At 38.0% G+C, this 14356-nt stretch overlaps 1 protein-coding gene across 1 annotated transcript in view; it reads left to right on the forward strand.

Annotated features, from left to right (window-relative positions):
• LOC138144429 (uncharacterized) overlaps positions 1-7924 on the forward strand; it is a 70963-nt gene extending 63039 nt beyond the window's left edge. The window contains exon 2 of the transcript XR_011163950.1: positions 6903-7924. The gene's annotated coding sequence lies outside the window, so the exon portion shown is untranslated. The remainder of the gene's footprint in view (positions 1-6902) is intronic.
• The last annotated feature ends 6432 nt before the right edge of the window (positions 7925-14356 follow it).

Consider the following 14356-nt stretch of genomic DNA (forward strand, 5'->3'; position numbering starts at 1 on the left):
CCTCATCTGTAAAGTGAGTTGGAGAGGGAAATGGCAAACCACTTCAGTACCTTTGCCAAGAAAGCCCCAAATGAGGTCATAAAAAGTTTGACACGACTAAAAAAGTGAAGAAAGAGAACAAAAACAACAACAAATATATATATATATATATGTATCTATTTATTCTTAATTGGCATATTTATTAAAAATGAAGACTAACACTAATCTACTAATTATCATAATGGTGTCATATCAGTTTCAACAAAGTAAGGACAAGGTAATCTTTCAAAATGTACATTTGACACAAAGGCAACCAGAAGCAATGAGATCATTTCAGAAATAGCTTCTTTCTAGTGAGTAATAATAACAATAATGATAATGGCTAACGTTAATATGGTGTTTACTTTGTGCCAGGCAGCATGCTAAATGCTCTTCAATTATTATGTTATTGGATCTTCACAACCACCTCAGGTGGCAGGTGCTGTTATTACCACCTCCCTCCCCCGCATTTTACAGATGAGGAAACTGTGGCAAACAAATTAAAAGACTTGCCCAGGGTCATATAACCAATAAGTATCTGAGGCCAGGTCTTCCTGACTTCAGGTACAAGGCTCTATCTGCTGCCCCACCTAGCTGCCCCATTTGTAGTAAATACTCACCACAAAATGGAGTTTGATAACAGTATTTACTATCAAACTAAATTTCATGAAGAGTGCATGACACCAACATAGCAGTACCACAAGCCCGAGTAAATATTATGTATCCCAAATGGTGTCAAAGAGAAAAAAAAAACATGCTTTCAGTTAGTATTTTTTACCAAAGTCAGTCTTTGGAGTTTTCATATCTGCTTAGTACAAGAAGATTTTGATGTCTTTGTGTGCCTCTTCATTAGCAAGCAAGAAGAGAAAATCTAACCAGATTTTTTCATGCTTTTACATAACAGTGCATCTCTTTTACTATGATCTTCATCATCTGTCCATCTTCTTTAAGATATGGCACACAGCAAGGCTAGGTAGAGAAGAGTCAGTCAGTCAGTCACTCAGCAAACCTTTATTAAGCCCTTACTATGTGCCAAGCACTGTGCTAAGTGCTGTGGTTACAAAGGAATTTAGAAGACAGGCCCTGCCCTCAAGGAGCTCATAATCCATTGGAGGAGACATTGAGCAAACATGTGTACAAACAAGCTCTGTGTGGGACAAATAGAAATCAACAGAGGGAAGGTACAGGAATTTAGTGTTGGAAAAGGCTTCCTGTAGAAGGTGGGACTTGACAAAGGAAGTCAGGGAAGTCAGGAGGCAGAAGTGAGGGGGGAAAGCATTCTAGGAATTGGGGACAGCCAGAGAAAATGCCAGGGGCAAAGAGATAGAGCATCTCCTTCATGGAGGTTAGTGTTGCTAGATCAAAGGGCACTTTGGGAGGTATAAGGTGTAAAAAGACTGGAAAGATTGGGGGGATAGGATGAAGCTATGAACACTAATTATAGGAGTTTGCATTTGATCTTGAAGGTGATAGGGAGTCACTGTGGTTTAGTGAATAGAAGGGTGATGTGGCTGGACTGCACTTTGGGAAAATCACTTTGGAGGGTGAACCAGAGTAGGGAGAGACATGGCAGATCCACCAGCAGGCTGTTGTGATAGTCCAGGTGTGCAGCAATGAGAGGCCACGCCAGGGTGGTGGCAGTACCAGAAGAGAGAAGGGAGCATATTTGAAAGATGTGGCAAAGGTGAAATAGACAGACCTTGGCAACAGATTGGGGAGAGGGGCAGTGAGAGATGGTGAGGCTGACACTTTAGTTGCAGCATGAAGGAGGGTGGTATACTTGAGGCCACCACATCCTGGGACTTCTTCCACTTGAGCTTCTCTGGGTATAGTTTTGGTCACAGGCACTTAATCCAGAACTGAATTTTATCTGTCATAGTCTGCATCTCTAAGTGCTTTGGGTCAACTGTCAGAGCTCACTGCCCATCATGCTAAACCTTCTTCTGTACTTCTCAATCACATTTTGCCAGTAGCATTGTATATTTAGGAGACATGGTCATGGGAAGAAGTCCAGAAACCAGATGGAGGAATCATATTGGAAAGCATTTAGGTGAAGGTCAGTGGAGCAGTACTGTGGTGGGAAATGTTTTATGGTGGGAGAATACTACAGAACATCCAGCCAGAAGAAGGAAACAGGCAAAGAGGGAAGGTATATGAAAGTAGAGAATCTGATATACATTCACCTTGTTTTAATGATAAAAGTAGAGGAAGTGACTTTGGAAGGAAGTGGCCTCTCCATGTTTGTGACAGAGGAGATAAAAATGGGGACATGAACCAGGATTCAGAAAAATCCAAGTTCAAACCTGGCCTCAGATTTGGGACTAGTTCTTTGATCCTGGGCCAATTATGTAACATTCTCTCTCTCTCTCTCTCTCTCTCTCTCTCTCTCTCTCTCTCTCTCTCTGGCTTCTCAAATGTAAAATGGAGATAATAGTAACTACTTCCCATGGTGGTTGTGAGGATAAAATGAAATAACATTTGTAAAGTGCTTTACAAATCTGAAAGGGCTACAGTAATGCAATCTATCATCATCATCATCATCATTAGTGATAGTGGTAGTAGTAGCAGTGGTGATGGTAAGAAAGATACCATGGTCTAAATTTCTTTTGGGGAAAATAACTCAAGAAGAATTGGAAACTGTCAGGAATGATATTGAGGACACATGCAAATTATTCCAATAAGGTAGTAAAGAGAAAAATGTATATAGAGATGGATGTATTATAAAAGGACAGGCTTTATATATTAATCTTTATATAAAGATTACATGAAGGCAATGAATAAAAGAAAGTGGCATGGACTTTTGAGAAGAGTTTCAGGCATGCTAAAAGCTCAAAATAATCTGATATAGGTGATGACTACTAATAGGGTCAAACAACAAGGTTTTTTTTTTCAATTTTATTGATGTGGAGGTCAAAAGGAAGGATACTCATAAATGAGAGAGCAATAGAACTATTCAGCTTTTATTTTGTTCAATTTTTTTAAAATGATGGATAACACGAATTTGAAACTGAAGATAAGTAGGAATATGGTAAAAAGTTAAACTGCTCTTGGTTAATTCTTATCACTATACCCAGGAAAACAATGAAGCCCAGCGTATTGAAAGAGTCAATGGATATGATTGCTGAGGGACTGTCAGTCTAAAGGGAGAGTACAAATAGTATACTTCTATCTGCATTCAGACAAATTTTAAAAATTTGGTGTCTGCTGTTCAAGAAGCAGAGGAGGTAAGGAAGAGGAGAGGTGCCACAGGATGGAAGATTAGGCAAGGACTATGATTTTTTTTTTTGTAAAAGGCAAGAAGCAGAATCCTCAAATTATACACTAGGGAGATGGAATTTGATTCCTAGTTTGCTCCCTTAATTATCCCCCTCTTCCTAATCACCATTCTCTTCTTATATCCTTCCTGCTCTCAATATGTCCATATCCAACCCATCTTTAAAATATTCTTCACTAGATCCTCCCATCCTCTTGTAATGGGGGAAGGAGCAGCTGAGTAGGAATCAACAAACTGGGCTGATGCAATCCCATAAATCACATAGAAGACTTTAGGGAGTCTGTTTCTAGCGAGGCATGATGACATATACTAAAAGAATCTTGGAGAGATTTGGAGCATGTGCAGACATTCTGCAACTGGTTCTAGTCTGCTAACCATATGGAAACGCCTCTTTGGTTTTGTATCTGGAATTGGGGTACATTCAAAGGGCCACCATAGCTAGATCACATAGACTACTGTCTGCTTGACTGCATTCCAATGAGAGAATACAATACTGCAAGGGGAGAGGTCTCCTGTTCTCATCAGAGACTGATGTGGTACATGAATATTAGGCTTGGTTCTTTGTCTTCCTGTTTGTTTTGTTTTCATTTCAGGTAAAGGAGATTTGAGATGACTATGACCTTGTGAGTTTCAAAAGGAACCCTCTTCCTAACTTCTCTGTTGCTTTCAAGGGCACCACCATCCTGCCAGTCACATAGGCTCACTACTTAGGTATCATTCTTGACTGCTTCCTTGTTCTTACTCCCCATATCTAATTTGTTGCCAGGTCCTGTTGCCAAGTTCTTCCTTCATAACATCTCTCCTATATATCCCCTTCCTTCCTCTGACACTATTGCCACCCTGGTACAGGATATCATCACCTCACGCTTGGATGTTTTCTAGTTGTTCTTTCTGTCTTGTCTTTTCCCTACTCCACTCCATCCTCCACTGGATTGTCAGTGATCTTCCTAAAGTGTAGGTGTGAAGAAGTCACTCTGCCCCCCCCCAATTCAATAAACTCCTATGGTTCACTCTTACCTTCAAAATAAAATATAACATCTTCTGACTTTTAAAGTCTTTCACAACTTGGATCCTTCTGACCTTTCTAATCTTCTTATACTTTATCACCCTTCAAATGCCTTGCAATCCAGTGATAGTGGTTTTCTTGTCATACTTGCACATGAAACTCCATCTCCAAACTCCTTGCCTTTTTACTGGCTGTTCCCTGTGCCTACTATGCTCTCCTTCTTCATCTCCATCTCCTGGCTTCCTGACTTCCTTCTAAACTCATTTCAAACTCCATCTTTTGTCATAGACTTTTCTCAGTCCCCCCCTCCTACTAGTGCCTTCCCTCTGATATTATTGCTGATATTTCCATATATAACTTGTATGTAAATTGGTTGCTAGTCATTTTCTCCATTAGAATGTGGGCTCCTTGAGGGTAGGGACTGCTTTTTTCCTTTTTGGTATCTTCAGTGCCTCACAAATTGTAAGTGCTTAACAAAACTTCTTGATTGACTAACTGACCTTTGTGTTCTTGCTTGCAACCTCATCACTAAACGAAAGGTTATCAGAGATCAGTGATCTCTTATTTATCAAATCTGATGACCTTTTCTCAGTCCTCATTATTTTTACCTGTCTGTAGCATTTAACACTGCTGATCACTTTCACTTCTAAGATAATCTCTTTTTACTAGGTTTTAACAACCTTACTACTTCCTGATTCTTCTCCTGCCTGTCTGAGCACTCCTCAGTCTTTCTTGCCAGATCACGGTCCATATTTTACTCCCTAACTTTGCACACTGTGCCTCAGTTGCCTTCTTACCCTGGAACTTCCCTTATCGCTTAGGGCTTTATGAGCCTGGAACATCCTTCTGCTAAGTCAGTCTCCTCCCATTCGTGATTTCCTTCTGGGGCTTCCATTTGGGGGATGGGCCCAGAGTAGCCATCCTTCATTCTCCTCCTGGCTGTAATTTTTACTCTTTGGATTTTGATGTCATGCCTTTAACTTCTATCTCCACCTCCTTTTTTTTGTTCCTTTTTGTGCATTATCTTCCCTTATTAGGATGTAAGATCTTTGAGGACAGGGACTGTCTTTATTTTTGCTTGTATTTTTATTCTCAGCTCTTTGCAGAGGACCTGGCACACAGTAAGTCCTTAGTAAATGCTTGTCCATTTGCCCTATCTCGGGGGTATCTTAAGGCTCTGTTCTGGACCCCCTTCTCTTCTTTATACTCTCACTTAGTGACCTCATGTCTATGGTAGGTTCAAGGACTACTTCTATGCAAATAACACCTAGATCCATTTATCAAGCCCCAGGCTCTCACTTTACTTCTAGTACTATATTACCAACTACCTATTAGAGATTTCAAACTGAACATCCCATAGACATCTAAAACTCAACATGTTCAAAATAGAACTCATTATCTTTCTTTCTAAACCAATTCCTCTTTTGAACTTTCTTATTTCTCTCATGGATAACAATATCCTCAGTCACTTAGGTTCACAATTTCAGCATTATTCCTGACCTTTCCCTCTCCTTATTCTCCATGTCTACTCACCTGACTCATCTGTAACATCTCTCACAGTTATATCCTTTTTGCTACTCATGCAAGCACAATTTTAGTTCAGGTCTTTGCCACATCTTTCCTGCACTATTGCAAGAGCCTCCTAACTTTTTGTCTTCACTATAGTTTCTTCCCACTGTAATCCATCCAAAATCCAGTGATTTTGCTAAAGGACTTATTTGACCCTGCCATCTCTCTCCCACCCCTCACCCCTTTACTCAGTAAGCACCTGTTTCTTCTAGGATAAAATGTATGCTCCTCTTTTTGGGTTTTAGAGCCCTTCACTACCTGGCTTTGACCTGCCTTATCAGTCTGATTATACATGATTCTCCTTTCCACACCCTAGGATATAGTCAAATTGACTTTTTTGGGCTCTTCCATGAACTTGCCACTCCAGCTCCCATCTCTATGCCTTTGTATTGGCCATCACTCATGCTTGGAATGCATTCCCCTCTTATCACCTCATAGAATACCTTAATTCCTTCAAAACTCAGCTCAAGGACAACATTCTACATGAAGCATTACCAGACCCCCTCAATTGCTAATGTCCTTCTTCCCTTGTATTTTATATGCTTATATATTGTATTACTATGTACTTATACATCATATTTATATATACTTACATGTATATGTGTTTTCTCCTCAAACTGTAAGCCATATAAGATCAAGAATTTCGTCTTTGTATGCCAGCACTTAACATAGTGCTTTTTCATATAGTAGGTAATTGGACTGCTAGGTGGTACAGTGGATAGAGTGCCAGGTCTGAAGTCAGGGAGACACATCTTCCTGAGTTCAAATCTTGCCTCAAACAATTACTAGCTGTGTGACCCTGGGCAAGCAACTTAACCCTGTTTGCCTTAGTTCTTCATCTGTAAAATGAGTTGGAGAAGAAAATGGCAAATCTCTCCATTATTTCTGCCAAGAAAACCCAAAATGGGGTCATGAAGAGTTGGATACAGTTGAAATGACTGAAAAAAACAATAGGTGATTATTGATTAAATGAGCTAATAGCAAGTACAAGGTAGATCTGAAACTCTCTTCTTTTTTTTTTTCTTGCCTCTCCAGACTTCACCTTCACCTCCAGCAGCCTTTTCACCCTGGTAGATGCCTCTACCCTTGGAGTGCCCTCCTCTGAACTACCTGGAACCTCCATTTGAAAAAGTATCTACATAGAGTAGCTGTGCTCAGTTCTAACCTATCGAAGTTCTTCACTCTGAAAACTAATTCTACCTCTTCATCCCCAGATTTTTAGCTCTATTTTGTGTGTTAGCTTCCTCCATTAGAATTTAATGTCCCTCAGCTCCAAAAGGTTCATGATGGATAATGCTATCCACATCCAGAGAAAGAATCATGAGTCTGAATGCAGATAGGAGTATACTATTTGCACTCTCCCTTTTTTGTTTTATTTTGTTTTGTTTCTTCTTTCTTGTGGTTCATTCCATTGACTGTGAAAATATGTTTAATGTGAATGTATATGTAGAATCTGTATCAGATTGCATTCCATCATGGGGAGGGGGAGGCGAAGAGGAGGCGAGGGGGAGGCGAGGGAGGAGGAGAAAATTTGAAACTCAAAAGTTTGTGAAACTGAATGTTGTCAACTAAAAATAAATTAATTAATTTTGAAAAAAAGAATGTAAGGTCCCTGAGGGCAAGAACTATCTTTGTTTTTGCTTGTATTTGTATGCCTAGCCCTTAACATGGTTCTTGAGAAAAAAGTAAATGCTTAATAAGTGGTCTATCTATCTAGCTATCTAATTATCTGTCCTCCATCATCATCTTTATCATCATCATCATCAATTTATCTGAGCTACTGGTCTGTATCCTAGCGATTACTTTATTTATGTTAACTCACAAGATCTCTAATGAAGTAACTCAGGATCTCTCCTTAGTATTGTATTGTTTAATATTTTAAGAATGGTTTGAATGAAGGCATAGATGGCATGTTTATCGCATTTGCAGATAACACAAAGTTAGGAGGGATATTGGACATATTAGAAGACGAGCTCAAAACCTAATAATACCTTCACAGGCTATCATGTAGACCAAGTTTTATATGATAATATTTAATAAAAATAAATGTAAAACTTTATAATATAAATGTAAAATATCATACTTGGGTTAAAAAACTTGACTTGAAAATTGAAGCTCAAGGAATCATGCTTATGCAATGTGAAAATGATCTATGCATTGTATGTGACAGCCTTTCCCGGTCCCCCTTAATGCCAAAGTATCTCTTCTGTGATTATCTTTAATTTACCCTGTTTATACCTAATGTATACCTGTTTGAGTATTGTGAGCTCCTTGAGGGTGAGGACTGTTTTTTGCCTCTTTTTGTATTCTTGGTGCTTAGCACAGTACCTGGAACATAGTAGGTGCTTAATCAGATCTGAGTTCAAATCTTACCTCAGACACTTAACACTTACTAGCACTGTGACCTTGGGCAAGTCACTTAACCCCAATTGCCCTGCCTTCTCCCCTCCTAAAAGCAAAAAACAAACACATCTTTGTTGAATTAATTTACCTAACATGCTTTTAGGCCTCATTAATATCAGAAAGTAATGCTTTAATTTTGATGTACTCTGCCCTGAACACATCACATATGTAGTATTTAGGAAAATCATTGATGAGCTAAAAGCAGCTTCAGACAAAGGTGACCCGTATAATGAAGGGACTGGAAATCATATCATATGAGGACTGGTTGAAGAAAGTGAGGGTGTTTTTGCATTCTTTTAGTATCTTCCACTCTCTGAGGCAAGTTGATAATAGATGTCTTAGTGACTTCTAGATACCCTCACTTTTTATCACAATTTCTTTTGTGTATATTTGTTTAGGGCTAGCTGCTCTTTCTGACTTCTCCTTAAGTGGTATTTCTACTTTCTCATATAGTATTTCAGGTATGGATGTGTTGGAATACAAATGTGGGGATTTCATTTTCAATGATGTGGGGAAATGTCACCCAAAAGTTCCATTTTGCCTTTATTTGTTCTCCTCTAATCTATTTTTAAACAAGTGTTCTTAGAATGATTGTTCACAACCCCATATATACATGATGGGAATCTTCACTCATTTTGTTATGATGTTATGGTGTTTTATTAGTTTCCTCTGACTGGCTGGTAATGGCTTATAAACGATAGTTTGGGTGAGTGCTGACATATATATATATACACATATATACTGCCTTGGACCAGGGGTGGCTTATCTGGGTACCCATATGTGAGATAGAGTACTTCAAGTGTCATATGTAGGATATTTACACATCACAGGTGAAAGAGACCAGCATGATTTAGTGCGAGGGCTCTTCCCCTTTCTTCTATTGTCAACCCCTTTAGCAGTTTGGTGAAGTCTATTGGACCCCTTCTCATAATTGAGGTTTTTAAAAGCATGAAAAACAAGAACATTACAAAGAGAACCAATTATATTGAAGTATAATTCTCAAAACATATTTTTAAAAGTTCATAGACTCCAGGTTAAGAACCTCAGATTGAGTGGAAAGAGGACTTGATGTGATGTCATAAAACCTGGGCTCAAAACTCAGCTCTTTTTAAAACAAACTAAATGAAAGCACTTCTTAAAGGACCTACTATGTACCAGGTCCTGTGCTAAACAATTTACAAATATTGCCTCATTTTATCCTTACAACAACCCTTAAATCAAGATTCTGTCAAGAGAGCCACTATTTCTAGATACTTCTGAACGGGAATCTGGTTCAGTTTTGAGGAATGGTGTGCCAGGCCAGAATTCTGAAATCCCTTTGGGTAACTCTTTGGAGAAGACTTCAGAATTGTTGCCATCAATGGAGATGCTTGTCCCAAGGCATTCTTGCTCCATGTCTCACTTTCCTTCTCAGCATGGTGGGAAGCTTTATTTTTCTTCAGAGAAGAAAACACTTACTTTGCACCTTTTACTTTATTTTTCAAATACATACATTCCATGGTTCAATGTCTATAAATAGTAAAACTCATATCATTGTTACGAAATACCCTTATATATGTAAAAGTTACTTGAATTGTCTAGAGAGAGAACTACTGTGGAAATGTGTACAAACAGGGAAACATGGCAGCTTCCCTCACCCCTTCTGTATCACTTGAGCTTAGAATCAGTTATACCCAGGGTAAAGAAACTCTTTGTAGGATCAATATCACTTGGATCTCTGTAGGATCAATATCAATATCAATATCACAATATTGAGCTTATGCTACATCTCTTCTGCACATGGTCTTTGGTCTAGAGCCCTTGTTTAGCCACAGTTCCTCACTACCTTCCTTCCTCTTTCCCCTCCCCAAGAAAAAGATGAATTACTTAATTTAAACTGAAAGTGAAACCTTTGTGAAACAAACTCTTGGTACAGCCATCATATATCAAAGAAAGTCCTGGGGCCAAGGGGAACCAAGTAGAGTAGCTATGACTACTTAGGGATATTTTTTTTTGGAAGTTGAGTCTCCCTATCTTTCTCATCATTGGCCATTCATGACTGTATCCTAATTGGTTAAGAAATTTTAACCTACTCTATTTTTCCAACCTGGGCCAGTTTGCCCCTCCTTTGGCAACACTCTGCTTTTGGGGGCTCAGTATTAGTGCCAGTCTAAATGCAAATACTCAATCAGCTTTTACTGAAACTTAGAACTCTGAACTCAAGTGATCTCTCAATCTCATCCTATCCTAATAGTAGGGACTTTCCCCTGCCCCCCAAAAGAGTCATGGGCAGCTAGTGGTGCAGTGGATACAGTACTGTGCTTGGAAAGAGGAAGACTCATCTTCATGAGTTCAAATCCAGCCTTAATACCTCCTAGCTATTACCCTGGGCAAGTCATTTAACCCTTTTTGCCTCAGTTCCTCATCTGTAAAATGAGCTGCAGAAGGAAATGGCAAACCACTCCAGTATCTTTGCTAAGAAAACCACAAATGGGGTCATGTAGAGTTGGACACAACTGAAAAATCACTTAAAAATAACAAGAGTCATATTGATACAGATAATTATTATTTCCTTGGTATTCTTAAATAAAGCCTCATAGCAACCATGAATATGCTCCATTAGCATCCTGTGAACCCAAAAGCTGATATTAAAACAAGGCAACTCGAACCTTCCATAGATCTTATTCAAGGCACAGAATTGCCAGGATCCATAGCCCAAAATACCCTTGAACTGCATGCTGTAATTAAGAATTCCACCTAAGGTAGACACCACAGCTTGCAGACAGTGGTAGCTATTGCTGATTGCCCCCTGGATTAGAGAGAAGTGGTTAGGATGCTTCTAAACTGCTGGTAATTGCAGGCATGGAGCAGGCATGGCAAGTTGATAGAACATACTTGGCATACAGAAAGAACACATGAGATGAGTGAGTTTAGGTGTACATGTCTTTCAGTGCAAGTAAGAATACAGGAATGGGGAGTAGGAGTTAATACTGAGTTTGAATGTTAACTTTGTATATCTTTAAAGTTACTTTCATCCCTTTTCATGTGAACTCTTGAAGGGTTTTGGAAGGGGGGGAAGGGGAAGAGAATGTTGACTGGTGCTCAGACTGCTTTGCCAAGACGTCAAATTTAGAGTACTTGTGTGCTCAGTCCCATTGCCCAATTCCCATGGAATGATTTCAGAATTTTCATGGACTGTGATGGTGAAATGGCATGACTAGATTTTATATCTAAGACAGCAAGTTCTGAGCACTTTGGTTTTCCAAGGGAATTGACAGCATTGGAAAGTATTTGTGGTCTGATTGCAGAGTGTCTGAGTCCCTTATGGTTTTTGGAAACCACATTCAAAGTACACATCCACTTGCAATACACAACATTTTTTTCTCATTCTCTGACTCTATATCAATTCACTCAAATCATGTCACTAACTCTCCACTTGTGTTCCATTTTTTACAAGCTTGGTACTCCAAAATTAGGGGCCGGTGTCCTAACTATGGCTATTCCATTTACCAACAAAGTCAGAAGACCATTCTGACCACTCTTTCATTACTCCAAGAATAATAACTACTACTAGGAGGTGGGAGACATCTTCAATTCAGCTTCCTGGCTACTCTATCTCAGACTGTAATGAAAAAAACAACAAAAGAAACAAAAACAAAAACAACAGACCCAACACATATAATATGTCATCATTTCAAATGGTCTTACCTACAAAGTAATCCAATAGTCTTTAATAAGAAACAAATTTAGATTTGGAGGAATAGCAGTCAACATTATCCTCAGGATGGAGGAACTTCCATTCCAGAAGCAACTTCCTTCCAGAAGTAACAGTTTAAATGTTCCAGTCAGCAGCCTTACAAAAGCCAATCTCATGGCTGCTGGTCTGAAGAACAATTTGTAATTAAATATTCAGTGTCTATCAAGATCTTGTCCATTTCTTAGAGGAGATACTTAAATTGAAAGAAGATAGAATGAGTACTGTGAGTTTAAATCTTGAATTCCAAAGTAAAATTTTCAAACATATTCCTTTAACTTCATTCATCACCAAATAAGCAGAGTATTATTTAAGTAACCTGCATTTCCATTAACAGTCCTGTAACCATCTGGCTGTTTGGGCAACATTTGTATCCTTAGCTGGAATTGTAGGGAATTGTGGGGGGAAGGGGAGAGAAAGAAAAAAGGATGCATTAGAGTTACAGGATAATTGTTCTTCAAAATTACATTCATTTACTCATTGACATATGAATTTATAATCTATTCCTTTTACTACTCTCCCACCATAGAAAGAAAAAAGAAAAACAAAATCCTCATAATACACATGCTTAATTCATCAAAACAAACTCACATGGACCATGCCTGAAAATGTATGTCTCTCAGCATTTTACATTCACTTTTCTGACCAGGAATGAGTGGTGTGTCTCATCTTCAGCTGTCTGGATCTGTTATTTTTTTTTTTATTTCAGGGATCAGAATTCAAAAGTCTTTCAAAGTTGTTTTTCTCTACACTATTGTCATTGTATAAATTTTTCTTCTAGATATGATCACTTGGCTCTGCATCAGTTCATAGAGGTCTTCCAAGTTACCTCTGAAATGTTCATTTGATAATTTCTTATGGTACAATAATATTCTGTTATTTTCATATACCATAATTTGTTTATCCATTCCACAATAGGAAAACAGATCTTTAATTTCTAACATGTCTATGTCTATATATCCTTTTCCTCCTTATTTGATCTCTTTGTTGGATATGCCTTATCATGACATAGCTGGTACAAAGAATATGCACAGTTTAACAACATTTTTACATAGTTCCAAATTACTTTCTAGAATGGATGGACCAATTTACAGCCCCACTAACACTGTATTAATGTGCCTATTTCCAGCAGTTTCACCAGCATTTTTCATATTCCTCTTGTCGTCTTTGCCAATCTGTTGGGTATGAGATGAAATTCAAAGTTGCTTTAACTTGCATTTCTCCAAATATTAGTGATTTAGAACATTTTTCTTACGGTTGTTGATATTTTGAATGACTTCTTTTAAAAACTGCCTGTTCATATCTTTTGACCATTAATTTATTGAAGAAAAGGATAATTTTTTTACAGTTGACTTTATTTTATATTCTGAGTTCAGACACCAGAAAAAAATTTCCATACATACAATAGAATATAAAAGCAAATTGTATATGACATTGTGAATCCTCATTTCATACAGCTTGCTTTAAAAAAAAAAGATGTATGTACGTTCCTTGCAATACTTTCCAAACTATCCTGCCTTTCTGTTTCCTTTTGAACTTCCCTGGGTTCTCTTCTAGATATAAAACCCCCCTACACTTTTTCAATGGCACTCTTTTTATGTATCATTATTACTGATCCCTAATATCCTCCTCCAGTTTAAAAAGAAAAAAAAATAAAAGAAATCCTTATTACAAATAAACCCAGTCAAGCAAAATGTATCAACATAATAACCATGTCCAAAACATGTCTCTTTCTGCAGCTAAAGGCCAACATCTCTCTGTAAGGAAACAGGTAACATGCTTCATTATAAGTCATTATAGGGAAAAGTTTTAACATTTGTAAAATATACAATACTTGTGGACCTCCAACCTCTGCAAAGAGATAAGGTGCTGTGTCTTCTCATATTGATGAGAACTAGTTTTAATAATACAACGTGTTCAGAAACTACATTAATAGAAATTAAATATATATGTATGTGTGTATACATAGATACATACATATTATATATATATATATAGTCATAGAAACACATTCTATGGTCTTTCAGGACAAATGGGGATTCAATAGAAACCAATGTAGGTAAAGAAATATATCAAACATTATTTTCTTTTTTTTTCATTTTTCAAATGCTTTATTAACTTATGATTTACATCATTCATTTCCACCAGATATTGAGTTACAAATTTTCTCCCTGTTTTTCCCCTACCCACTGCCCCAAAATGGCAGTCGCACAGGAAATACTCTCCTCCAATCTGCTCTCTCCAATATCTTCTCCCATACTCCCTTCAACTTTTCCGGTAGGTCATGGTGGATCTCTATGCCCCAGTGCCTGCATATCTTATTTCCCAATTACATGTAAAATAATATTAATAA

The sequence above is a fragment of the Petaurus breviceps genome, unplaced genomic scaffold (genome assembly GCF_028583685.1).
Source record: "Petaurus breviceps papuanus isolate PSGF00001 unplaced genomic scaffold, PetGlider_PUasm1.0 90700, whole genome shotgun sequence".
In the NCBI taxonomy this organism is placed as follows: domain Eukaryota; kingdom Metazoa; phylum Chordata; class Mammalia; order Diprotodontia; family Petauridae; genus Petaurus; species Petaurus breviceps.